Here is a 26710-nt window from a genome sequence, read left to right on the forward strand (position 1 = left end):
TGAAATTTCTATTAGGTCCTAAGTTGTGGTTGTGAATTTTAAGATGGTTGCCAAATGCAGATTTATCAGGTCTTTTTAAATGTTCATTAATGCGAGTGATGAGAGGTCTACAAGTTCTACCAATGTAAGATACAGAACAACCAGAGCAGTCCATCTTATAGACTTCACTTATTTGTAACTTGCTAATTTTGTCTTTGGAATTTACTAACAAGTTGTTTAAATAATTTTAAGATTCAAAAGAAATGTTTGTACCAGGTATATGGTATTTTCTATAAATTTGTAAATTTTCATACATATATTCTGATCAAAATAAGGCAAAGAAAAATATTTTACTGAAAGTGATCTAACCAAGGTGACTGAGTTGAAGGCATGTCTTCTGTCTGACCTGTGTTTGAATTTACTAATTAATTTATGAATTATGGAAGGTTAATAGCCAGGCATTGTTGAAAGCAATCTGTTCCAATATATTTAGTTCTAAGTTGAAATTTGCGGGTTTTCAACAGTCTGTTGACGTAACAGTTAATTAAAACCATTTTGTGGTGCATAGGATGAAATGAATTGAAGGGGATGACGCGATCAGTCTGGGTAGGTTTTCTGTAGATGAAAAACTCTAATTTGTTTATTAAGTTTTGTTATAGTAAGATCTATAAAGTTTTATTTATTTTCTTTTTCAGTCTCAAGGGTGAATTTAATGTTTGGATGTAAATTGTTTAGAAATTCAAGAATGTCAACATTGGAGTTGTCTTCTGTGAAAATCTGGCAATCATCCACATAATCACATTCACATCCACATAGAGCGGAGTTGGTATGCAAATGATTAGTTGTTTAAGATCAAGTTATGGTTTGAGGTGTATTCTGTGACGCTGCAAAAAATACTTTACATTACAATGTATTTGATTAGACGATAACAGATAATTCGCTTGATGGACAATGTTATTGATCAAACAAAGAAGTGTTAGGCGGTGTCAAGGTAAGAGCACTAATTTTACTTCAGTTCCATTTCAATCATCTAATTAAAGACCAAGTTGAAGACATTCCCCGACTTAACCTTAAGTACTGTCTCCTTAAACGCTTCTAATCTACAACAAAAGCATTCCGTCACAAACGGGCGGTGATTTGAGGAAGACTCTACAATACAACGACGTGCAAGTCTCCATTGAGACTATTACTATTACTACAGTGGGTCATGAATCGTTGCCAGGGCAACAGTCTCTAGCGGTCAGAGAGTCAAACAATGACCACTCTGTCCTGTATGATTAACCGTTCCAACTCACGACGACGGCCCACTAATCGTGGGAACATTATGAACACGACGAACACTGTAATCTACTTATTGCTACCGGATTACGAGTATATCAAGCCGAATTTATCGGAAAACGATGGTAATGAGTCACGTTGCCGTTTATATAGGGTGTTGTGGTTTAGGGTTTTGTTTGATCAAGCGGTCAACGTTTATCGAATCTCGACGTTTCACCATCACCTCAGATAACACTTTCAAGACGTGTCTATTCCAGCTAACAAAGATACAGCTGTCGGACTGAGCCGTGGCCGGTAAGAAGTCCCTCCCTCGTAATGTGCAGTAGATGTGTAGAAATCTGTTATCAGTCTGTTAGATTTTTCGAGCCGTAAACATAAAATTATTTCGGCAGTCGTTTAGCACCATTTAGTGAACATTGGCGATGTTTTCGTCGGTAGTTGCGATTTTTGGACGACCCAAACGTTCATCGTCTCCCAAGCTCTTACAGCCACGTTCAAATTCAGCTGCCCAAAATTTCGCTGTAGTAAATGACAGTGCAGAGTCCCCTATATCCACAATCCAACTCATCTTTGTGTGGGAGTATTGCCTTTCAAACACAAATATTTGATGACAGTTCGAAACTCGATTTTGTCCATTTTAATAAAAAACTCACTGAATTCACTCAAACGACTGTTACATAACAACTGCGTATCAAAAATGGCTGAAACTTTGGTAACGTTCAACAGATGAACAACAAAATTCACTAGCTGGTATAGCACACTGTAAGTTTTAAAATTGTCACATTGTATATAAAGAATTATCATTAGCTGTACTGAATTTCATTTTGTATTTCGTTGTCGACAATAAATTTTCAGTTCCCTTGAAAGAAAACAGACGCCAGAGACGGGTAAGATAAGAGACCCCTCGACAGTTGATAAAGAAGGCAGCGGACCGCCCCTTACATACTAAACATCTCCGGGTAAAGTCATCCATTAAAGCGACGTGTGTTTCTCCGCCTGCTAGATGGTCGAGGGTACCCTCTCTCGGATTCCTCTCCGTGTAATTTGGGGCCGAGGACAGGTGGGATCCAAAGCGATGTTCGGCTGCCCGCAAGGATTCGTGTTTATATATAAAGTGCGTTTCACTGGAAAGGTTCTCGTGATGTCAGGAATTCCGGTCGAATTGCTCTGCAAGATGGACGGATTTGACGAGGTGTGGAGCGGATTTGAGTCGGTTGATTAATTAGGAATTTTCATAGTACGATCGGTATACGCCGACTAAGATAAGATTTTTATCTGCATTCAAAAGCAAATTGTACCCGTCCCAGAAGATAGCTATGCTCACAAAAACTGTTGTCAATAGTAAATTGGCGAAAGTGACTTAAGTGACTTAAGTGGGCGGAGTCTTTTAACACAGAACGATTTTACGTTTCTGCGCTGACTCATCTTACTTGACACGTACTATAGACTATTCGTATTTTTGGTTCCGGTACTACATCAACTAGATCGGTGTATGAATATACAAAAAAGGCAGAGCAAAGCCGATTTCTCATTAATAAGTAGTTTAACCTTGTCACATCCATTCCTCAATGGGGTGACATCATTTGATGAATTCAGAACAATCTTGCGGCAAAAGAAAATTATATGTCACAACTGTTCAGTGTGACAGATCACCAAAGCATAAGCAACAAAGAAAAACCAGCTGTGATAGGCGACTCACTTATTAGAAAGGCATTCTGAAATCACTAAACAGTTTGTGATGACAAAAATAACTGCTCGCTCCAAAAATTTGAAAATGAAAATTACTGGTGAAGGTATAATTCCACCGATTTTCAAATTTATAGGATATATTCAGATATGTTCATTATATTATTCTTCTTATTATTCTTTGAAGTTTTGAATGATGCAACAACTTTCCTTTATTTTCAGTATTTTAATATTAACATATGCCACAAAAACGATTTGAAGCTTTATAACTTCTATATATTATATGCGAGCGCTTTCGATAGCTGGCTGTGCTATCATATTCAAGGTTCTATTCAAACTGAACGTTTTATCCTCTTGTTTGTTCTTGTATGCGATCAGAACGCCTTAGTGCAGGTACTGCAGGTAAATCCTGCATCTAGTGATCAAATAGAGTCCTGAAGTGAATAAATCAATTCATTCATGAAATAAGTACAAAACGGTCGGGAAGACGATGCATGCTCCAAAGCAATTAGGAGTCTATCTTGTCAAACATAAAAGTTAGTCGACGCTCGCGGGACCATTATTACTTAAAAAATCTCAGAATCACACAGTTCCCACTTCTGCCACTAAAAATTCATTCCACGCACGGCGTCACATTCATTCATCGTGAGTAAAAGTTAAAAACTAATAACGAAACCCGACCCAAACAGAATGACGACGACGTTTTTAATAGAAAAGAAAACCAACAATGCATACTTTATGAGCACAATATCAATAGGTTATTATCTGTCTGTCCGCGACATCACGGGAATACAAACCGAGCCTCGTTTAATATTTATAAGGTTTTTTTCAAAAGAGAATGAAGAATAATTCAAAGCTAAATGCAAGAATAACGGCATCCGTGGCAAACACTCTTTTATAAAAAATTCATGCCGGCTCTCTTCACGCTTGAATGGAGCACAAAAGGCTGGAATTAACCATTTCGAAAGCTTAACCGTGACAAGATAATATTCGAAGATAAAGTAACCCACACACTCGAAAAGGAACGAAATAAGCGATTATGCATTCATTGCATGGGTGTCGTTCTGGGCACGGAATCACGCAATGGCATCAGTCACCACCCCTGGAGGCGGTTTCGTAACCATTTCAGAGTGTTTGTTTGTTATGAGGAGCTTTATGGTGATCAACTGTTGGAATTTGGTCGATGATACTAATCAATAGTCGCCGACTGGTTTTTGAACAATTATGAGTACTTTTTTTGTAACGGAGATCGACTCTTTCCCAATGTTGTCATAGCTAGCATCTGTATTTAGAAAACACCTCACATCTATACTCCAGCACTTATACTACTGAACGTGGTGACATCATAACATTTTTTATTTCAAAGCTCAAACAGAACTTAGACCAACAAAACATGTCACATGTCAAAACACTGTCTCTTGTCTTCTAGACCTACCTTATCTCCACATGTTTTCGGAGGGAGTTTAGATGAACAACGTACAGAAATGTGTATATTGTCAACCGGCTACAATAAGTCCTAATCCCAAATAGAGACAACTGGATCCTCCTTGAGGATGAACAGATAGTTGGTGATTTCCTGATGGATGGTGAAAGTGTCTACAGATGCAGACCTAGGAACAATCCCTACCTCGGATTCAACGTCACTGTATTTCAGGCGGATATCTATGACAGGAACTGATTTACTTATTTTCGGGACCGCCTCGTCATTTACAAATCATTGAGTTTTCAGCCTTTATTTTCTTGGTTTTTCAAGTATACTACTAATTCTCAAACTGCTCGTCAATTCAGGCTTTACATTCATGGGGATTTTGTCATCTTTTCGTTGTGTTTCAAGCTTTTTTTCTTGCTGTTTTTTCTTTGCTCTATCTACTCGTATCAATACCTTTTTTGATCGAGTAAACTGTATATGCAAGACATTGAAGACTAGTTGAAAAATACTTCCATCTATTTCATGTTTGCTTCTCTGAGAATGTAGACTACATTGAATAGAACACTTGAGAGAGTGGATCTGCCTTCTAGATTAACTTTAAAACTTCCCATATTACAAATGGTTTCTTCTGGTGTCACCTGTATCAGGTGCATTTTCTGTAAATATTGTATTTCCTTTGTTTCTATTAAATGCATCGAAGGCTTGCTTAAAGTCTAATAAAAAACATGTATTAATCAGTTAAAGAATGGTTGCTTCGGAATCCACAATAGTATTTATTTGATACTTTGTCCGTATTGATTGCTAGCTTGTAATCTTATTCTATTCTTCTTCTGTTAAAATGACAAAAAATGATTTTTGAATTGGGTGTTTATGAAAGATATTCCGGAAGTTTCAAAAACCATTCTTTTCCAATTAGATATCGCAATAGCACATTCGATCATCCAGCATTGCTACGCAAATTATATTACGAAATTACGACAATTCCACCCAGTAAAATATATCGCTGAATTTACATGGGCAATGATAATAACAATTTTAATATTCCAGCTCATATCTATCGTGAATAATCTGCAACTACTATCGGAGCAATATATGATATTATTGAGGTAGAAATTGTGTTTTCGTAATTATAACCCTGCCACGAATATAAAATAATTCATGAGTTCATCTGGCATGGCAATAATATTGTTACAAATAATGATTATCTGATATTTCGATTCAACAGATTTAATAACTAATGGTAGATAGTGGTTTATTCAAATAAATTTAACATTTTCTCGGGAAAGCTTTTATCTGTTACAGGTAATCACGGTTGAGCCAATGTAATTCTCTTATCTGATATTTCGAGAATGAATATATTTTTCAATGAATATCATTTTGATTCATTTGTATCCTTCTTTCCTAGAAATAAACAGTTTAGGACCTGGAAACGAATTATTTACATTTGGGGAATTATAATAAGACACAGCTTTTACAAAACTTATTTTCAACACCAAACCGCTATTTTTAACACCTAGACACGTGTTTCAATCACCAAATGATCATCTTCAAAAAACTTATTTCATCATTAAGAACTATCCTAACATAGCCTAGCTTGTTAATCCAAAATTCCTTCTCTACATATACGTACCTCGAGCCTTGTTAATTTCCAACAATCTGGGGAAATTCGTCGGCGTAATTGGAAACAAGGTTATTGATGGTTCACGAATAGATGTGTTTAACCCCTTTTATTTTGGAAAATTCAAATATATTAAAAAAGAAAGTAATACAAATCATGAAATTATGAAACAACGAAAATCAATTGGCGCTCCGGGGGACTTCATTGATTCCAGTGGCGCCTTTGCTTCTTCAGCTGCAGGAAAACCCGGAAAAACCTGCAGCACCACATCATCTGAAGATCTTGATCTGCCAATGCCCTCTTTTTCATAAAATGAAATATATGGTGTCTCCAGAGGCTCCAATAAATTCATGACATTACCAGAACATTTAGTGACACGACTATCGTCAAACTTAAACCAGTCCGTTTCGTCTTTGACCAATGCGTAATAATGATAAGATTTAACGCCAGAACCACAGTGAATAATGACTTCATGAAGATTATAAAAGTGGTCTGCTAGATTAAAGCGTTCATCTATTTCGAACCTTCGTAAGAGTTTGGTGCTTAAGTCAGAGGTTGAGTCATGTTTGAAGATCATCTGTGTTATTATTAGATTGACTGGTGCCTCAGCTATACTTGTTTTCTGATAATAGTCAGTTAATTTGACGCATGTTTGGCAATACACCCGTTGAAAGTTCCATTTTCAGATGATTTAACAATAAGCTTTGCACGAACTGGTTATCAGTCATATTAGGAAACGTTAGTTGAAGTTACAGAAAATCACATACGTTTGTGCTACCTCTTCAACATTTACTACAAGGTAAACAAGTGAGGATTTTTCCAGTAAAAGATCTACAAACACATGACGAATAATTATACGGAATGATTCAATTTAGAGCGATCATATGTATTGATTTTGCTATTTTTTTGCTCACGAAGAGTATTCAATAAGAACCCCAAGAATTCGGAGCAATCCTCTTGTTCTAACGAGTATCTAGTGGACTTCAAAGACTCCAGGAAATCGGTTGGTTGGAAAGATGATACATTTATTGAAACCAAAAGGGAGTTTTTCTGGTGAGACAGATGAACGGTGAACAGAAGTTATCTAAGAATTCCATAGAGTGCCTAAGAACCCAGAATGATATTGACATTGTTACTTTCATCCACTATTATGAGAATATTCCTCCATTCCATTACATATTGGTATTTTCTTGTTGATGAAACACTTTTACCCGTTGTGAAAAAAGACGACTTTTGCTTATCAAAAGGGCACATGGTTTTTCCACTGATTGTTTCTATTGATTTATCTTTGCCAGATTTGTTTGGAAAAGTGCTCAAAAATCAAAATATGTTTTCAATAACAAGTACTTTTAACGGGTTTCTTAGATAGGGAGGGCGCATTAGATAATACGCCCTATGAATCAGTCGTTCAGGAGTCATGGAGAAGATTCATCGATATTACAAGCTATGGCAGGATAGAGTACCTGTTTAGATGTAGATTGGTTATACAAAACTATTTTGGAAGAAGCAGCAGTGGCGGGTAGCAATATACTCTTCTCTTGGAATGTCGTCACTGTTTTGGAACCTTATAACAGAAACCATAATAGATGTACAGCACTGGATTATGCCTGTTATATAAACATGGAGCAAGAAGGTTTGGTAGATAACTTCAAGTCAACCATAGCGTTATTCATCAAGTGAATCAAAGTAGGGATTAAGTAACTCTAAAACTTTTAGTTAAGGGATACAATTGTCAGAAAAGTTAAATACTGCGATACATGTGCAGAAAAGCAATGATCTTATAAGGCTGCAGTTTTTTCCAGAGACTTGGAAGCAGTTTCAGGCACCAAAAAAACGGAGGTCAACTCTGAACTTAAACCGACTCTGATATGGTCGTTAGTTTTGAATCTAGAGGCAAAACTTTCATACTGTCACCCAGTACTCATTGTTTTAATCTTCAACGACCACGAAAAACAAAATATAATCGAATAAGCCGGAGTTTCGGTCGGTCAGTCATAGGAAGCCGTTCCATATCAGTCGTTGAGGTTTTCCAAACGTTTCGATAATGAACCAGTTTCCGGGGAAAAAGCGATTAAACTGCGGTTTCGATTTTTATTTATTTTTCTAGCTCAACCGCTATTACCTCGAAATCGAAACAAATTCCACCGCTAAGATAAACGTTTAAATATTATGTGTTTATTAAAATCCCGGGTTGTTAATAGCTGGTCGAAATGCAAAGCACTCTGTTGTTTTCATTCATATCGCGTAAACATTGGCGTTTTAATGATTTTATTGATTAGGTTTGAGTAAATACTTTGACCGGTTATTGGAAATTTTCTCGATGATCGAGTTATATTTTTTTTCCATGAAACTTTTATTGCAAAATTCAAGTAGTATTTTGTTTCACTGGCGCGACGTATCTGTTTTTTGATATAAACAACAAAACAACAACAAAACGTACGTTATGAACAAAATATTATTATAACATACTCACTGAAATAGCCACTCAAAGAATTGGCAGCAAGAACTCATGGTTGACTTACCTGAAAATAAAAAAAGATTGCAATTTTCAAGTATTTTCAACACGCAATAGAAGCATCTAAATAGTAAATATAAATAATTATTCTTTATTATTTTGTAAATGTCGTCAACAGAAGAACTTAGTTGTTCTGAAATTTTCACATATTCAAGACTAATACTATCATTGGAAATCACATACGCCTCTATATTACATATAGAGCATTACATATAGAGTATTCAGAATTTTAAACATTGAGCTCCATTAGAATGAAACTCGGGAGCGTAGCTTTCAAACTGAAAAAAATTTGATCGTGGTTGTCATAAATGTGTTAATACTTTAAAATCTACAGAATCATCAATTCTTGATTCCAATAGGATGGAAAACAAATAAATTCAAAACTTATTACTAGATTGGCGTTTGATCTTGAAAACAATCTATCAACTTTTCCCTATTCCCTAGAGATATTTTTTTGTTTTTTTTACTTAGTACGTTCTGTTCAGGTTAAGCTAGCAGTTGCCACTGTTTTTTTCAAAAACCAACAAGTTGAAAATCGTAGAGCGTCGTTCACAAAACCTAAAATACAACAACATAAAAGCAAATTATAGCGACATTCATAAAATCAAATTATTGCGACATTCAAAATTTCCAAATATCGAGGATTTCGACTGTAAAAAAATAAAAACACAAATAATCGATGCCATTGGCCTGACATGATCCAAAAATTATGGACAATGAGTCAAAATATTTTGTTTTGGGTTGTGTCAGCTGTACTTTGAGCTAGTAGAACCCAACTGGAATGTAGGTATCTGTTAGATAAAAGCAACAAAATTTGGAACAGGTTCTTGAAGATGATCACCAAATGATCATCTTGAAGAGAAAGATCAAACTGATCTTCCTCTTGGTGATCGAAACACGTGTCGAGGTGTTAAACTAACGGTTTGGTGTTTGGAAAAAACTCTAGTAATATTCATTTACCCCCCTCTGACATCAAATCGGAGTTTATTTTGCCACAGAAATTTCTCAAGTTATTTGTGTCGTGTTATTTGAAACGACAATCTCAATAGGGGCATTGGAATGTTATCAAGGTCGAAAGAATAATATTCTGCCGACCTGGCCCGGTACCGGTTCCAAAGAACCTCTAAAGATTGAAGTCCCACGTCGACGAGCTAATCTCGAACAGAAAAAACAAATGTAATTTCAGATAAGAGCCCCCTCGGAACAACAACAACATAAACAAACAACGACGGGTAATAACTAATCCCGATGTGCCAGCCGTCACGGTAACAAAGACCATGTAAACGATACCTCTGCAAAGAAAAATAAGTATCGAATTAGTCTCGGTCCGCTAGAGCGCGGAAATACACCTCGTTTCACACTATCACTGCTACCGCTACTGATGGTTGCGTACCAGAAATTAAAATGAACGGATGAACGGCCACCGAAAGTATAACGAAATCGGTGAGCGAATCGCACGAAAAGTGTCAGTTATTTTGTAGGGACTCGTTCAATGAAATTTTCTCTTCGACGTTTATTGAAACCCTCATATTTTGTCCGCAAAAGATTGTATTCTGCCTATCATTTCTCTACGTCTAGCTAATCCACTGCATGTATCCTAGGTTTGTGATTGATTTTGTTTTCTGATGTAGCTATCGCTATTACTTTGTTGCATTCTCATGGCTTTGGGCCGAATATATCATTGATTTATCTCAATTTTAGGGTCTTCCCTAGATTTTGGGCTGTACATATTTCTTTGAGAATTACGTTGGCCAGAACATCAGTGTCAATGGAGACCACTATAGGCCGATGATTACCAACTGCTTTTTGCCTGAATTGGATGATCTGGACACCATCGACATGTGGTTTCAAGAGGACGCAACGTGACACACAGCTCATGCCACTTTGGATATTCTGCACGAGCGATTTAAGGGCATGGTCATCTCATGTGGAGGTGATGTGAAGTGGCCACCAAGATCATGGGATTTACTCCGTTTGACTTTTTCTTGTGGGGTGTAACCAATAAGACACAAACCACAGCGGTTCTCAAAGCCAACATAATCCATACCATCGGTCAAATTCAGGCTGCTTCATGCGCAAAAGTCATGGAAAAATGGACGTTTCGGATGCGCTCCACCCAGAGAAGCTGTGGTGGACATTTGAACGATGTTATATTCTGTTTATTGTATTCGCTTGAAAAATTAGATACAAATACAAGTGATTAAAAACATATGAAGTTTCATTTCTCAATTTTTACGTAATGACACTAGTTGATCGTCAACAACCTAACACAATGAGTATTTTTTCTTCTAATACTTGGAAGCCATCTGGTTATGAATTTCTTCCAAGTCTCCGGAAAACATTGCAGCCCCATTATTTATCTTTTTTATGACCCACATACGAACAATCTTGTTCCATATACTAGTTTGTACAGGTCCCCTGTTGGATGTTTGTAATAATCATCTGGACATAATTCGGGTTGTTTCAGAACTGTTCTGTGATCCAGTGCATCACATTCACATAAAACATGACGGGCTGTCTCTGCTGCGATCCCTGTTTTACAGCCCTATTTTATGTAGGTGTCCTCACAATGTCCTGTGTAAACCCTTTAATTGTTTTGGGGCCATCCCTGCTTTATTGAAACAGTTTTTGGTTCCTTACCAAAGATTTTGGTACTGCCACAGCTGAGGGTGGCTGGGTAGAAGTAGATCTGGTCTGCTCCATCTTCTGAAGAGGTCAACTTCTCGTCGAGAAGAGACTTGCAGTTCTGGTGTTTGCGGGTAATGCTTGTTTTAAAATTAAATGAAATAGGCAGAGCTTCCAATCTGTAAGTTAATTTATTCTGTGATATCCTTTTACTATGTGGCAACGGCGCATTCCTGGTTAGTCCACTCGATCTATTCACAAATCTCACATGCCTGTCGATTCATTCTGTTCGATTAGAAACTATTGGGCATTATTAATTTGCGTACATTTCCACAAAGGGGATGCCTATATGTTTCACATTTCAAAGAAGGAATCAAAATTGTGCCACAGCAGCGAAACTCTAGCTGGATTTCCAGATGAACAGATTCGAGACTGTAGTTCATCGTACTCTGTAATTATTATTTATATGCTATGTATGATTTTCCATAATGAACTGCGGTACGGCCTCTGAAAGTGAAACAAAGTAGGGGATACCGGAGACCGAATCCCACGGAAGGTTTCGGTGTTTCAATGGACTCGTTCAGCAACATTTTATATTGATTAGATTTTTTCGATACTTTTCTTTGAACTCCTCCATCTAATGCATGGATTGGTCAATAACATTTCAATCTTTAGGCTATGTAATTAGGTGGCAACAGCGAATACGTCTAACTTCTTCGATCGAGTCGCAAATCTCCTAATATTAGTTTGTTGAGAAAGTTCTTTCCAAAAAAAGTTATACTTTTAATTGATGTTATTTCTTAGAGACACTGTTTTGTTTATAATCGAAATTGAGTATTCCAATGTCTTCATAGAGAACCCATATATGTCTATGGGGAAAACCTACATGAGTGAAGTTTGGGTTCCGCACAGTCTGACTGAAGGCCAGAAGAGCAATGAAGTCACAGTGTGCACATCGTTGCTCAGTAGTCAATTCAGCCTAACCACTTCTCGAGTGGAGATCAGAAATAGGACCTTTATGTCAACCTTTGTCGTGTCAGGTGGGTAACTCTCGGGCAAAAGCGCAAATCAACAAATTATTGTTTGTCTGGTGGAATATCTTGGATTTCCTAAATTTCTGTACTTCTAGGAGATGGAGTGAAAATTGTCCTCAATTGACAACAATTGAAAAGACTCACAAAAAACTCTGTCATCACAAAACACTCGTTAGAATATAAGTGAACTTGTTTGTTGCCACATCCAGCAAATAATCCGGGTATAGCGCTTTAAGACTATCACTTATTTGGTTTCCTACAGTCATTTAAATAGAGAAAAAGAAAGTACCGTAATCGTGACAAGATCGGAATTGTATTATCTGGTGAAAAAAAGTCGTAATCTTGAACGAGAAATGCGTGTTTTCGTCTTCTGAAGTTCATGAAGGTGTTGATGAGGCGTTAGAGATGAGTGTTTTCGACATGCAATTTCGGGAAATACACCATAAGGATGTTAGGTTTCTACGAATAAAATATAACCTATCAATATTCATATATTATACGTTGTGTAGCGTTCCTGTAAATTTTATCTGTTTAAATTTAATAACGAATGTTTGGAGTACAAACTGAATTGACGTCATTCATCTATTCTGACGATGCTCATGCGACGGTTTTTTTGGTCAAAATTCAGCAATTTTGGAGTGAACTTCGCTGTCACACGCTTCATGTCCAAAATTCCGAAAAACTTGCATGGCATAAGCCAACCGATATGCAGACATCCACAGCAACTTCTCTAATAGTGATTCGACGATTGTCCATAACAATTTTCTTACTTTCTCAACATTTCTATCGGTTGTTGATGTGCGGGGTCGTCCAGGGCAAGCGTTGTCATTGACATCTTCTCGACCATCTGTGGAAAGCTTGTTCCACTTGAATATATTATTCTGACTCAGAGTACAATCACAGTAGGCCATTGTAAACATTTCAAGCACTCAGTTCCATTTTTTAGAAAAAAATCCGTGAAAATTCTTCAATCATTTTGTTTTGATAGCGAAAAATCGTCGAACACACAAAACACTTCCAAGTTTTATGCCTCTCACCATCGAACTAAACAGCTGAAACAGTGAACATATGTTCGAGACGAGTGTACCAACATAAAAAATAAACAAATCGCTAAACGTAGCCCGCGAAATTTTTATATTTACCTTATTTTTTTAACAGACCACGAACTGTTATGTACTTTTATTATTTTAAAAAAAGTTCTCGTTTGACCAATATAAAGTTTGGCATCTATGTGACACTTTCGATTCGAAAAACTATGTCTATATCTTGAACGGTATAAATACGTTCATATTTGTCCTCCTCGCATAAAAGGTATTTTACTCAATAAATACACATTTATACTACCATTATATGAACGAACATTTGTCATTATATTCACTGCTTTCATATCTATACTTAAACCTCATAGCCATAATGAATAAATATTTATATTATTGTCATTGACATTTGAAAAAATGTATTTCCAATTAATGAACTGTCATGTCAATTGAAAACCTGTTTTCGACTGAAAGAGCAAACCAAATTTGTATCTCTATCCAGCTTCTGTGCTCGATCTCGCCATTCAAAAGCATTAAAAACTCATTTCTAGTCTGACCACATAATGTTTACAGGTTAACCTCATATTGTCTTGTAAAGCAGGAAAGTGTTCGCCACCAAATTGAATGGGGAAGTCGTGTTCTGACTGTTTGACGTCAAAGGATATAGACATAGCTCCCGATCTGCATATTTTATTCCCGTTGGATTTATGAATAATATACGTATATCTAAAAATACTATGTTGCAAATTCGGTGATTTTGTCGCAGTGCAAAGGCGGCTATCTCAATATTTGTGTATGTTCCGAGTATTTGGCAAATTCAACGAATATTTATTTCAATAATTTGAGCAAATATCACATTTCATCGTCAAGTGACAAATAAATATTAATTTTACGATGATCCCTGGAAATTTTTTTGATGGTTTGCGCAAATATCTTAAGTAATCTGTAATAAAGATAATGGAATTTACAGAGACGATATTTTATTGACTGTTCATTAATGGATTTTAGGTGTCATGAGCTTTCTGTTGGCACAACATATTTTTCCATCAAATATTTGATTTACGCGATGTTTCACAAGCTGTTTCGTAGACAGATATAGTATATATGTGTACTGTATATTTTTTATTGCAATAGAAACCGAAGTATTGTTAGGTTGATAAGCTAAGTATACTTCAGTTATCGGGAGATAAAAGTTCATATGGTACTTGCATTGAGTAACATTAAGTAGCATTATAACAGTGACAGTGGGAGATTGCGGAATTCCGGTTCTGCCGTCGAGGAGAGCGGACGTATCGCGGTCTTTCTCATCGGCGGTAGAGCGGAGATTCCATTGAAGTACCACTTCGTATGAAACATCTCCAACGCCACAGAAAAGGTGAAGATCGAATCACCCAAGAATAGCAAATTGCTCCAGATAGCAGAGCCATAATCAATTAAGCAAGCAACTAATAGGAAAGATGAAGAATCAAAAAGTGGTTCAGTAGATCGCTAGTTGGGTTAAGATTCATTGTTCATCGACATATCAATGCTTGATTAAACTTGGGAGCGAAGTTTAATGAACCCTCCCTCTTCGAATATTTCGAAATAGTTCTATCGAAAAAATATCCACCTTTCTTTAAATTTCAAGAATTACTTAGCTGTCTGGACTGTTCTTTTCTTCCCGAAAACATAGCAGAGAACATGGGCTTACCTTCTTTTTCCTCCCATATTTTCATTATACCCAGTTCAACAATAGTGTTTCCTACTTCAAATCACTGAAGCTGAATGTTCTGAATGGACAGTGAAACAGTCTAATCTAAACTGATCATTTCTTTACATTTCTTCATTTTTTTTCTCTCAATTGGAGTTTTACAAAGGTTTTCCCGTGTAAGGTAGCAGGTACCTATAGTTTCTATTTACTGCCGGTTAATATTTCTCTTCTTCACGACATTCTCAAACCATTCTGTCATTGGCTTGTTTTGCATCTTTCGCATAATTTATCTGCAACTTTTTCCGCATGCAACTTGCTGACATCTGTTTAAGAGGTATGACAGAATGTCACTCTAGTCATATATTTTATTTTTAGTAATGCTCTAGATTTTTTGTCTACATTACTGAGGTTTTTATTTTCTCGTCTCTCATGTCTCTAGTCTTTGATTTTTAAACATCGATATGCCCTATTACTAGACTACGGCCTTCTTTGAGATTTCTGACTTCTATGAAACACGTTTACATGGCATACATTACGCTGTTGGCCATATTTGACGCAATACTTCCATAACAGCATTTGTTTATTAGTCATATTAATATAAATCATTCCGAGTTGTCTCGCTAAGTGCCAATTCAGAAGAGAAACGGTCTTTTACGATTGCGGGTTTATTACCAATGATTGCGAACTCAATTGAGGGGACCACCATGACTCAGCTTGCTAAAATTAACAAAGAGTCATCTATCATTTACTTCCAGATGTATAATGAATTATACATTTGCGGAAAAGTCAAGACAATTGGAAGTGTTTGTCTTCAAATATCAGACAAGGGTTAGTCCAAGAGTCAGCAAATGACAGCTTTAAGGGTCGATTCATATATATTAGTTCTTGTTTTTGTGTTATTTCTAGTCGATAAATGCATTTATTAAAATTGGTGACCTTGAAAGTTCTGGAATTTCAACTTTTAGGACCAGTAAGACAAAATCAATAATGAGCATGTCCTCATCTAATCTAATTGAAGACCTACAACTACAAATATTTATGTATTTCACGATATGATATAAGTCTGAACACTGTGGGATTAACTGAACTCAACTGATTGTTGACAACTGAGGGTTGATGGTGTTTGTAAAAACCTGGTAGAAATTATGCTGTATAATTTGACAAATCCTAAAAATTCTCAAGACAAAGAGTGGTACAAGTAAAAGGTTGTCTGAATTGGTCCACATAAACAACCTACAATATTTACAAATGTAGATAGAAGTGATGCCATCTTGAATCACTCGTTCCAGAAAAAAGTGGGGGCCCATACCACTTATAAATTGGGGCTGGCAAAAGCCCTTCCACAAAACCGTAACCCCATCATAGGACGCAGGAGTATCATGAATCTTCAAGTAACCTGCTCCTAACCAAGACAATCCTACTTCCCCTGATCCTGCTTGGAGCCAGAGATGGCAAATGGCCATCAACGCTCCTAGAAATATACCTCAAACCATGTGCTGCATGATCTCCACGACACACTGAACAGGCATGACCCCAGATTCCGTGCGAGAGACAAGCACAACAGGGTGAAAGAGCAAAACCAAAGACCACCAAGTATAGTGATACATATAGAAAAGAGATACACAAGCATAATCCAATACTACACAGACACACATTGCTCTGAACATTACAAACACAAGATCAGTCAGGAATAAGGGGCCACCATGCAAACACTTCACATAGTAGAGCCAGGAAATCAAACAATTTCAGATAACGAGGAGCCGATACATCGAAAGCTGACTACAAACCAAAATAGGTTAAAGTTGAATCTCACGAAACGCGAAACAGCAGGACTACTCGAAGCTAGTCAGGATGCACATCAGCCGAGGAATCTGTGGGGAAAGTTTTATCTTAAGCTTTAGGAGAGAGCATGGTTCAAGAATGTACATATCCAAGACTTTAGAACGTTCCAGCAGGATGGTGTATCCCCTCATTTCAATGTACATACGTTTTCTCAGGGGTTGAATCGGCAAAGTGATATAGTGAAGTCTTTTGTGGATGTCTAAGTTAGTTTTCAATTCAACTTTTACAAATGCCTAAGAGTTAACACAGATAATTGTTAAGGAATGCTGATCCCAGAAAACCTCAATAATGCTCATCTCCGTTCCTGTGTTGGACTGACCACCGATGGGTTTCGATAGGCGCTCCTGATATTATTTCACTTAAAAGACTTGGCACTCCGGGACAAGCAGATACCAGATGTCGCTTAAAAGTGACAACCGGTCTTGTGAGCGTGCAGAGTTTGATACTAGGAAGACCAGCCGTTACCTGTTACCCCGTGCAGGTAACGGTAGGTATTCGTAGGATAAATAGAGTAGTTGTTATGCGTGTCGCCGTCAACGTACTGAGCTAGACGAGAGAGTTTCTTTCCTAGAGGTTTCATCACCAATCCGGCAACATTCTGGAATGACTATCGCTGCCGTTTGCAGACCCCTTTGAAGAGTGGTGACCTCAAAGCGACATGAGAAGACCATAGCCGACCACTCTGCGTTATTCCGTATAAGAACGCCCCGCCAAATCTACGTCAATTCTGCCGTCGATTGAAGATCCTTCAACACATACATGGATTTGACCATTCTTGTATATAAGATTTTTATAATTTTTAGGTGAGTGTTAAACAGTTCTTGGCCACTGTAGTGAATAGTCCAGGGATAAAACAACTAAAGAACCTTCAGAATAAATCCAACTCCCACGCGCGAAAAATTATCATCATGAAATAGTTTTGAAATAATAGAAATTTGTTTCCTGCAAGCCGTTAATTTCACATGACTGCTATTATTTTTCAACGGGAAACGATTTATCTGAACTTAATGGCTTCATAATGAACGATATTTGTTATGAGTTGCCTTGCCAAGAAATAACTTAATAGTCTCATCGTTATGTAAATGTTTGAAATAGCTGAATGATTGGGAATTCGAATTCCACAACGGCAGTTATCATTTCTGGCATGCTGGTTCTTTGTTCTAGCCGGTCAAAGTGAAATCGATAAATTCAGGTAGGGATAAAGAAATAAGGAGGGGATTTTGATTCATCACGATTTGATGAAAATTGTACTAATTTTCAAAGCATGCCAACATCTGTTGGACGAGGTCAGATGCATTTAACAGTTTGAAAATATGTGATGAAGAAATTCTGGTTCAGTGATATCGATCAACATGTTTGGCATACTAATGAGGAATACATACAGGTTATGCAATATACAACTTTTCAACTTATCAAGTGTTAAAAATGTTAACCTACTGCTTCCATACATAAAAGGAGATATTGTTCGAAGCGTTTCCGAGCAAATTAGAAGCTTAGTCTAATTTTTTACTCGAATTGTTTTTGTGCTCTCCATTCAATGGATTTATTGTGGAACATTTTGTTAAATCAAACTACACAATAAATTTAGGCTTATTTTAGTATCTTTTTCCACCTTATCACTTATTATTCATGTGTTGTTTTTCCAATTAATAGGTTCTGCTATCTTTACTGCTAAGCTGGCAGATCCACCTAGTTTGAAATTTATATTCTGCATACATTGTTTAAGGGGAATCTTTCTCTGAAAAAAAACTCTTCAAGTATGAGGCAAATATAAATATAGGAAACTTTGCCCATCTCAGGTTCCATCTCAACATGAAGCTGGCAGAATCAAATTGAAATTATTTCAGAGATAAATATAAATATAGATAATAGGAATGTTTGCCCATCTAAACATGAAGCTGGCAGAATCAAATTGAAATTATTTTAGCTTTTATCATTTGCCTAATGCGCCGAAGGGAAGCAAAGACCATTAAAAAAAAAAGAGAGAAGCTTTATCATATTTACCTGAGTAAATCAGCTGAATATTCAATAGAAACCACGAATGAAGAATTTTTAAATGGGGTAATGAAGGAGCCTGAAATTATTTCAAATTTAAAATTACTATTTGCTTCTATTAGCTTAAAGGTACCTAATACTATCTAGCAAAAAGCAACATATTGAAAATTGGCACTGAAAGAAACATAATCAGAAATAGACTATAAAATTAAGTATCTAAACGTCCACTGCTAGTTTTCATAAGCCTCTCCAAATATCTATCGGAATATCCAAAAAAACTAATAGGTAGGTAGTGCCATCGAAGTGAGAGCAGTATTCCCTGCTGTTGTCAATCCAGAAATTCATTACTTTTCCCGAAGCGCGTTTCACCAACCAAGTTGCCGTCTTCAGGACATGAAATAGACAGTCTACTGGCGACAGTACTTGTTTTTGATTCACTCTACGTCAGAGGCTATTCGTTACTCTTTGAAAATTATTATGATCTTCGTACAGGAACCTTCTGTATATACTTTTGTTCTTTTGAAAAATGTTCTTTCTGTTTGACCAATACAAGAATTTGAATGAAAATTGCTATTGAATTGTATCAAAATGGTTAACCATATTGATAAAAACCATACAACAAAGTCACAACGTTTATCATCGAACAAACTAAAAGTGTATCAATTATTGAGTTTCAAAGAATAATGAAAATAAGTATTTGTTTCTAGGCGGATTAATAAACAAGAAAAGAAAACTATATTGAAGAACTTGGGAAATGAACTACTAATAACATTCCGAACAAGATACGTTTGTCAACTACTTATAGTATTTTCTATAATACTTATATATGAACTTTCCTGTATAAATAAAACCAAACTTTCCCAAAGTTTCGAATCACCACATATATAAATTTTACGAGTTAGTTAATGGAAAAAAATCTACCAAATTCAGCAACTCACAGATAACGATGGACAATATCATGGAACAGGAATTTTCGAGCAGTCCGCATTAAATTAACTCCGCTCTTATCTGCCATACACATCACATCCATACAGCTACATGGTCGTTAAAAATGGAGACAAAAATAAGAAAATAAAATACTGCCACCGAATTTCGTTCTAAGAATTTGTAAGTCTGCAAGATTTTTTAGGGTAAACTGGGGCAAGCTTGTCTATTTTCTAGATTTCAAAACTTGTTCCTGGAGACAATTTTGAAACATTTCTAGAATTTTCAATTTAGTTAACTAGTTTCGTGATCCAATAATTTTTCTGAAGAAATGTTTTTTAAATAGTCTGTGTCTGATGGTTTTTGAAATAGTGATATTATCACGAAGAAACTTCTTTTCGAGTCCAGAAGAAGATTTTGATTAAATTCGAAACGTTGGCAAAAAACAATTGTTTATTTTGAGAAAAAAATTCGTTTTAATTCAACTCCTTTTTTCATAGATAGAAACCTCTAATTATGAGAGGAAGACGGCTACAATTCAATTTGCCGAAAAAATTCCTTCAAAATCTGCCTACGAATAAATCTAGCAATGAAGATCGATGTTTAAAAAGAAAATCTGTTTTTCCATTAACCAGCTGTCGCAGCCCTACGAACGACAACCCTCAGAAGTCGAAACTTGTGCGAGCTAAGGATTAACGAGGTCTTACCTTTAAACGTGTTATTCCTAACACGGATATTGATAGACAATCGTGAACTAACTACTTCTTTTAAACCTGCCGAAATATTCAGACAATAATCGGTTACTATCATTTTACCCCTGATTTTTTAAAATTATATTCAATGTTCCACGAAGATATCAATATTTTTGCAGATTCACAGATTAATAGTTACTTCACATAAAGATTACCAAAATAACATTGACACTCGAATAACCATTTGACTTAAGTTATAGTGTTTTCAAAAATATACAGAATTGATATTTTAAACCTTAATAAAAAAACTCAGGAGTTAAAGTAGTAGTTTACCACTTTTAGCCAAAAGCCAATGCGGGTATGTAACCGAAAATAATATAAATGTGAATAATAAAACCAACAGAAAGGTAGTCGACTAAGTAAATATCGTTTATTATGAGGGGCTTTGAACCCTGTAGTGTTTGAAATCTCTAGCCAAAAGCCAGTTCAGTATATCTCTGAAAATGGTACGAGTTGAACTTAGTAATTAGGGAGTTGTTTTTAAAAAGTTTTTTGATGATTTATCATAGATAAAAAGGTTGGTTTTTCAACTTCTTTCAAATTAATTTTGAAATAGTCTTTCGGGGCCATTTCAGCTACCCAATTATCTTTCTAGGCAACCCTTGAAAGTCTTCAATGGATGTGCAAGCAAAAGATTAACGAGGTCTTGTCTTTCAATATGCGAGTATTAAAGTCCGTTCATCAATATCGTCAAAAATGCCATTCAAGTTACAGAAAAACTAGTTTCCGCCACTCAGTTCTGGTGTGAAAAGTAACCCCTATCTCCCCTAATAGTGGACAAATATTTACGCCGGGCAAGCATTCCGTCGGGTCGAGACTTCACCAACAAAAGCAGGTAGACAGGTAAGTGTTAAAGTTGTATTTTAAAGGCCCTACAAGAAGTTAATTGATTTTCTTGGGAAACATATTTCATAAAGACTGATTGATGGGTAGGGGCAGAGTATTTATTATCATAAAATTATACCGAAACCCATAAAAAGTTTTCATTGCTTTCTAGATGGTCGAGGATGTTTTATTTGTTTAGGGTGTTGGGGTCAGTTAGATTCGATCAATAGAAAGCTCTAACAGGATTTTTATTTTTACGAGATACTAAAAAATCGTTTGTCGACAATAAATAAATTTCTTCACGGTTCTCGTTAATGTCTTGAGTCAATTACTGAAATCTATTCTTCCACAGTCACTATTAAATTCATACCAGTTTGTGGACACGTACAATGACACCATTTAAAGTCGGCAACCTATTGGAACGAGCAGGTGAAACAGGTATTCAAATATACATGGAGAATTCTGTTTCGACTCTGTTCAGCGGAAGAAACTGCAACTTCTTCAGGTAGCTGCATTTAAATGGTTCATTTTCCAATTTTAATTCACAAAAAACAAATATTCTACGTTGATATCTGGAATATCTTTTTTGTAAATGATGTATGAAATTTTTTTCATGCATCTACTGTCTGTCCGATATAAGGAGAGCCAGTCTGTAAAAATCGGAAACCATGAGAGATACAGAGTCGATTAAATAACAGGGAAGTTGCCAGTTTCAGATCAAATGACTTTTCAAATATAGAAAATTCCGATAAGCTCAGCGGATGTTCGAAAATAAGTAACCGAAATTAGATAATTTTGATGTAGGTAATGTTTTCATGCTGTTAGAGGTGGCGTTTATAGATTTCTAATTCAACTTTTCGTCTCTGATGAACCATCACCGATTTTGTATATGGACCAGAAAAAAGAATCACCTGATATTAGTTGACATTTTTGGTGACAACTTCAGTGGGAATTTCCCTAAGATTTACCTAAATATTTTAAAACGTCATTCAAAAAAGATCCAAAATAGGCAACTTGATAACCAACTTTGTATCGCGGTGTCCGATTTTCCCTTACTGGCTCCCCTATTATGTATTGATAAATATATATTTGGTTTCAACAAAATTATAAATTGACAATTTATTCAATTCAAGTGGTTTCGTTATGAATGGAATCAATACCTATTATTATCATCGTCATCCATTCAGATAATCATTTTCAGAACTCGACAACAATAAGATGAAATTAAAGGTGAAAAAGTTCTTCGAAATCCATTAAAGACAACAATTTAGAAATTAAGTAATCTTATCCGATAATGACACGTCGAATCGCTATAAAAGGAATACTCAAGTGGATTCGAGTTTATCACACAATCAATCCGTCAGCTATCTAAATCTTTCATATACAGAATCAATAACTTCATAATTATTCCACGTCAGTCATATCAGATGAAAAGGTTCAAAGTCGTATTGTTTTCAAAGTCTCGTATTAATTTAATGAGAAAGCGAATAGATATAGAAATTATACAGCGTCGTATAGAGGAAAAAGTAATATTCTGAACGAGTATAGTAGAGTCCATTTTCTGGGAATCACACCGTAAAACACTATATCCTTAAATATTTGGGAGGCTTCAACATCTTGAGCGATCATCAATGTGGCTTTCGGAAACAAAGATCAACGAGCGACCTTTGACCGTATGTGGCATGAGGGTTTGTTGGCTTCCTGAAAGAACGTTACCTGCAGGTGGCCGTCGATGGATATCTCCCGAGTACTTTCACCATCAACGCAGGGTTCCCCAAGGATCTATATTGTCTTCAACCCTCTTTTTATTGTATATCAAGAATTCTGTAGAACTAGAAAAATTATTAAACATAAAGTCAAAGAAGTATATATGTTAAGGATATTTTGATAAGTACGCGCACTATCAATAATGGCCGGCCATTATGAATAATGCCCACCCTATTTCGGGCAAAGTAATAAAATAGATGAACTGTAGTGTTTTTGTTTATTAAATGAAAAAACTTACAAAATTTTCATGAAAAGTTAACAAAAAATAAACTATTGAACATAGTAGTTGAAAAATAAATAGTTGAATAGTTACAGTTGGTTTAAAATACCGTGTTTAGTTCCAAGTTTGTAAAGTTTTTCTTTTTCGACAGATATAATAATAGCAATTATATTACGACTATCCGTCTTGGCTCAATATAAATCTGGTATCCTTACGCGAACGCTTTGGCTTATTTCTGCATTAGGAAATTTTTTCATTTGAACGCGCCAACATGTTTTCGGCTTGCTTATCAATTAGCAGCGTTACGAGCCTTCCGAATTTCGTTTGATTTTGCGTTGAGTAAAGATGCAGCTTTTTTATTATCAGAATTTTCCTTTTCATTGCTCATATTGGCAGAAGGCTGTTGATCGGCTGCTCGCGGGTTTTTATGTCCACAGTCACAGTGGGTTGCTGATTTTCTGGTAGACTATCGGCAGAATGTTGTTCCAGTTCAGAAGGCTGTTGATCGTCTGGTCGAGAGTTTTCATCAATTATGTCCAAAGTAGGTAGCTGATTTTCTGGTTGAATATCGTCAGATTGTTGTTCTAGTTTGGAACGGGGTTCAGGTTCAATCGTAACAGAAATAGAATCAGTAACAGCGGCTGAGTTTACATCTATGTTATCGCTGTCTTCGTTTACAGCATCATCCGCTCTGTCCACAATTACGTTTTGACCTTCACCGGAATCACCATCTTTTAACATTGCCTCAAGGTCACCTTGACTTACATCTCCATTAACCCATCAAATGATGGCAAGACTGATTTTAAACCTACCTTAAGATTGGCTATGACGAGGTTTGTCGTGTACCAATTCATCACATTGTCCGGCTACAATTAGAGAATTATTCATTCACATGAGGCTGATGAAGAAAACGTTGTTTTCAACTTCGAACCTAATAGCTCAATAGATGTTAGTCTGGAACCAATAACAGAGTTAGATATATTACAAGCTGGAAGAAAATTAAAAAATAAGATGACCTCAGGTCCAGACAAAATTCCATCATTTCTATTGAAGGACTGTCTGAGAGTACTAGTTTATACCCTACGAATTCTTTTTAATCTTATCTTGAGAACGTCAGTTTTTCCTGAACTTTGGAAAACTGCCAAGGTTTGTCCAACACATAAAGCTCAAGATCGAAATGAAAGCAATAATTATAGACCTATTTCAATCCTAAACAACTTTGCCAAGCTTCTAGAAGCAATTTTGTATAGTCGTATCTATCAATCCTCTCGATCATATATCTGATCACCAACATGGTTTTGTGAACTCTAGATCCACCATCAGTAATTTAGCTGTTTTTGATCAATATTTATGTGAATCGTTAAACCGTAGAGGGCAAGTAGGTGTGGTGTACACGGACTTCTCTAAAGCATTCGATAGGGTCAGCCATAAGTTACTAATTAGTAAACTTTCTTACATGGGTTTCAATGAAATTTATTGTCAACTTTTGGAATCATACCTTAGTGGAAGTAATCAATACGTATATTATCGCGGCTTTTCTTCAGATGTGTATTTAGCAACCACCGGAGTCCCGCAAGGATCCAATATTGGTCCCTTATTGGTTTTACTATTCATTAATGATCTGTGCAACTCAATAACTTGCAATAAATTAATGTTTGCTGATGATTTGAAAATATATACATCTATAAACAGTTTAGATGATTGTAACAGTATGCAAAAGGAGATTGGTCTTTTACAAAATTGGTGTCTCAAAAATCGCCTCCATTTGACTATATCTAAATGTAAAATGGTTACATTCAGTAGAAAATTTGATACACTGGAATTTTCTTACCGCATCGACAATATTATATTGGAAAGAGCTGAGAATATTAGGGATCTAGGAATAATAGGAATAATAATCTATGAACTATTAATGATACAAAAAGTTAATAAACGGCATACTTTGTTAGTCTTTCTAGTAGGTACAAAAAGGTTTTTTGTGAAGCTCATAATTTGAGAATTGTTTGAAAGGGATAATTTACACACTACTCACAACAACAAGCTGATATTGAAAACATCAGGCATTTTTTTTAAAGCTGAACAGAGTACGTTACTATTACTTTGCCATAAAGTGAATACTCCAGTAAGAAATGATACTTTTCTGGCAAATTCGGTAGCTGAGGAACTACTATGAGTTTTATAATAAAAGTTTTTTCATGTTCCATCCCATGATCAATAGGCGGCTTATTATAATTTTTTAACTAGCTCCTATCATAAACTTTTTTAGGTAATTATAGTTGAAAACGAGGTTGAGAGAATGTTCATATGAAACTGATTTCAAACAACTATCTAATCTACGTTAGGTTTTATTCACATAATTGGCAAGTGACGATAGTTTAAAAGCATTTCAAGGTACAATTATATATTCTATATTTCTAATTTTATTCCAATTATATCATGAACTAATTTATGAAAATTTTTGTTAAAACTACTTTTAGACCTACGTATTTAAATGTCTATGTACTGTCCCCATTTTGATTTTTTAGGTGTAGAGAAAGCCCCAAACTCAAAATTACTATCATCATAAACACAAATGAATGCCATTTCCGTTGAACTGGTTGATGAATTATATGAGATCCGATAAGAAAAACAACGCAAATATTTGCCCTACTCTACATTTTGTTTATCATTTTATCAATATTTTCGAGAGATTTACGAGAAGATAAACGTATCGATTGAATGATGGCTTATGGTTATTGAAAACACCCATGACACTAAAATAAACACTGTAAAACAATTGTTTCCATTATCTATATATAAATGTTTACCTTTCTTGTAAAATATTTACTTAACTGCCAATGTAAGCACATCAGACTAATTTTATACGTTTTTTGATGGTATCGCATCAACGCCTTCATCGTAGTGGGTGTTTTGCTCTATATTTTCTTTTATTTTGAATTCCTAACATTGATGTTAAGCGTCAGATCGACAAATGAAAGTCGTTAGTAAACCGTAATATAAAAGTCCTGATAGAGCTTTGTAAACTCAGAGCTTGAGATCAAAAATAAAAAAGATTTTGATGATAAATTCAAAAAAAAGAGCTATTAATAGTGTCAAACGTATCTTCAAATGATTTTGAACCGAAACAAATTGCTAGCTATTTATACAGTTGTTACAAGGATTGACTAATATATCCTCAATGAATCGTCAGGTGTGAAATATACCCAAAGTTTGTGTGTATTTCTTTGAACAAATTGCTACGCGGATAACGATTCACAATAAACATCACATAAAAATCAGATACCCACTTTCAGAACATCCCAAAAGTATAATTTTTTAATGTTTTTGAAAACACTTGAAAAAATGTATCGAGTTGATGTTCTATAGTTGTATATCATCTTATATAGTAAGGATTGTTTTTAATTTTTATAGTTACCTAGTTCTTTATCATAAAATTATGAAACTGTGATGTATGTTATTGAACTGGGTTTCAAATGATGGATAAAATATTCAAT

At 35.6% G+C, this 26710-nt stretch overlaps 1 protein-coding gene across 4 annotated transcripts in view; it reads right to left on the reverse strand.

Annotated features, from left to right (window-relative positions):
* Window positions 1–26710, reverse strand: part of LOC111501902 (transducin-like enhancer protein 4) — a 361306-nt gene that overhangs the window by 312666 nt on the left and 21930 nt on the right. The window contains exon 1 of one of the 4 annotated variants that reach the window (XM_074183017.1): window positions 14892–15183. The exons of the other annotated variants lie outside the window; for them this stretch is intronic. The gene's annotated coding sequence lies outside the window, so the exon portion shown is untranslated. Of the gene's footprint in view, window positions 1–14891; window positions 15184–26710 lie in introns of those variants that run through there. 4 annotated transcript variants of the gene reach the window in all.

Source organism: Leptinotarsa decemlineata, unplaced genomic scaffold (assembly GCF_025532065.1).
Source record: "Leptinotarsa decemlineata unplaced genomic scaffold, Ldec_3_MD MMD2_tig00026330_RagTag_RagTag, whole genome shotgun sequence".
Taxonomy (NCBI): Eukaryota; Metazoa; Arthropoda; class Insecta; order Coleoptera; family Chrysomelidae; genus Leptinotarsa; species Leptinotarsa decemlineata.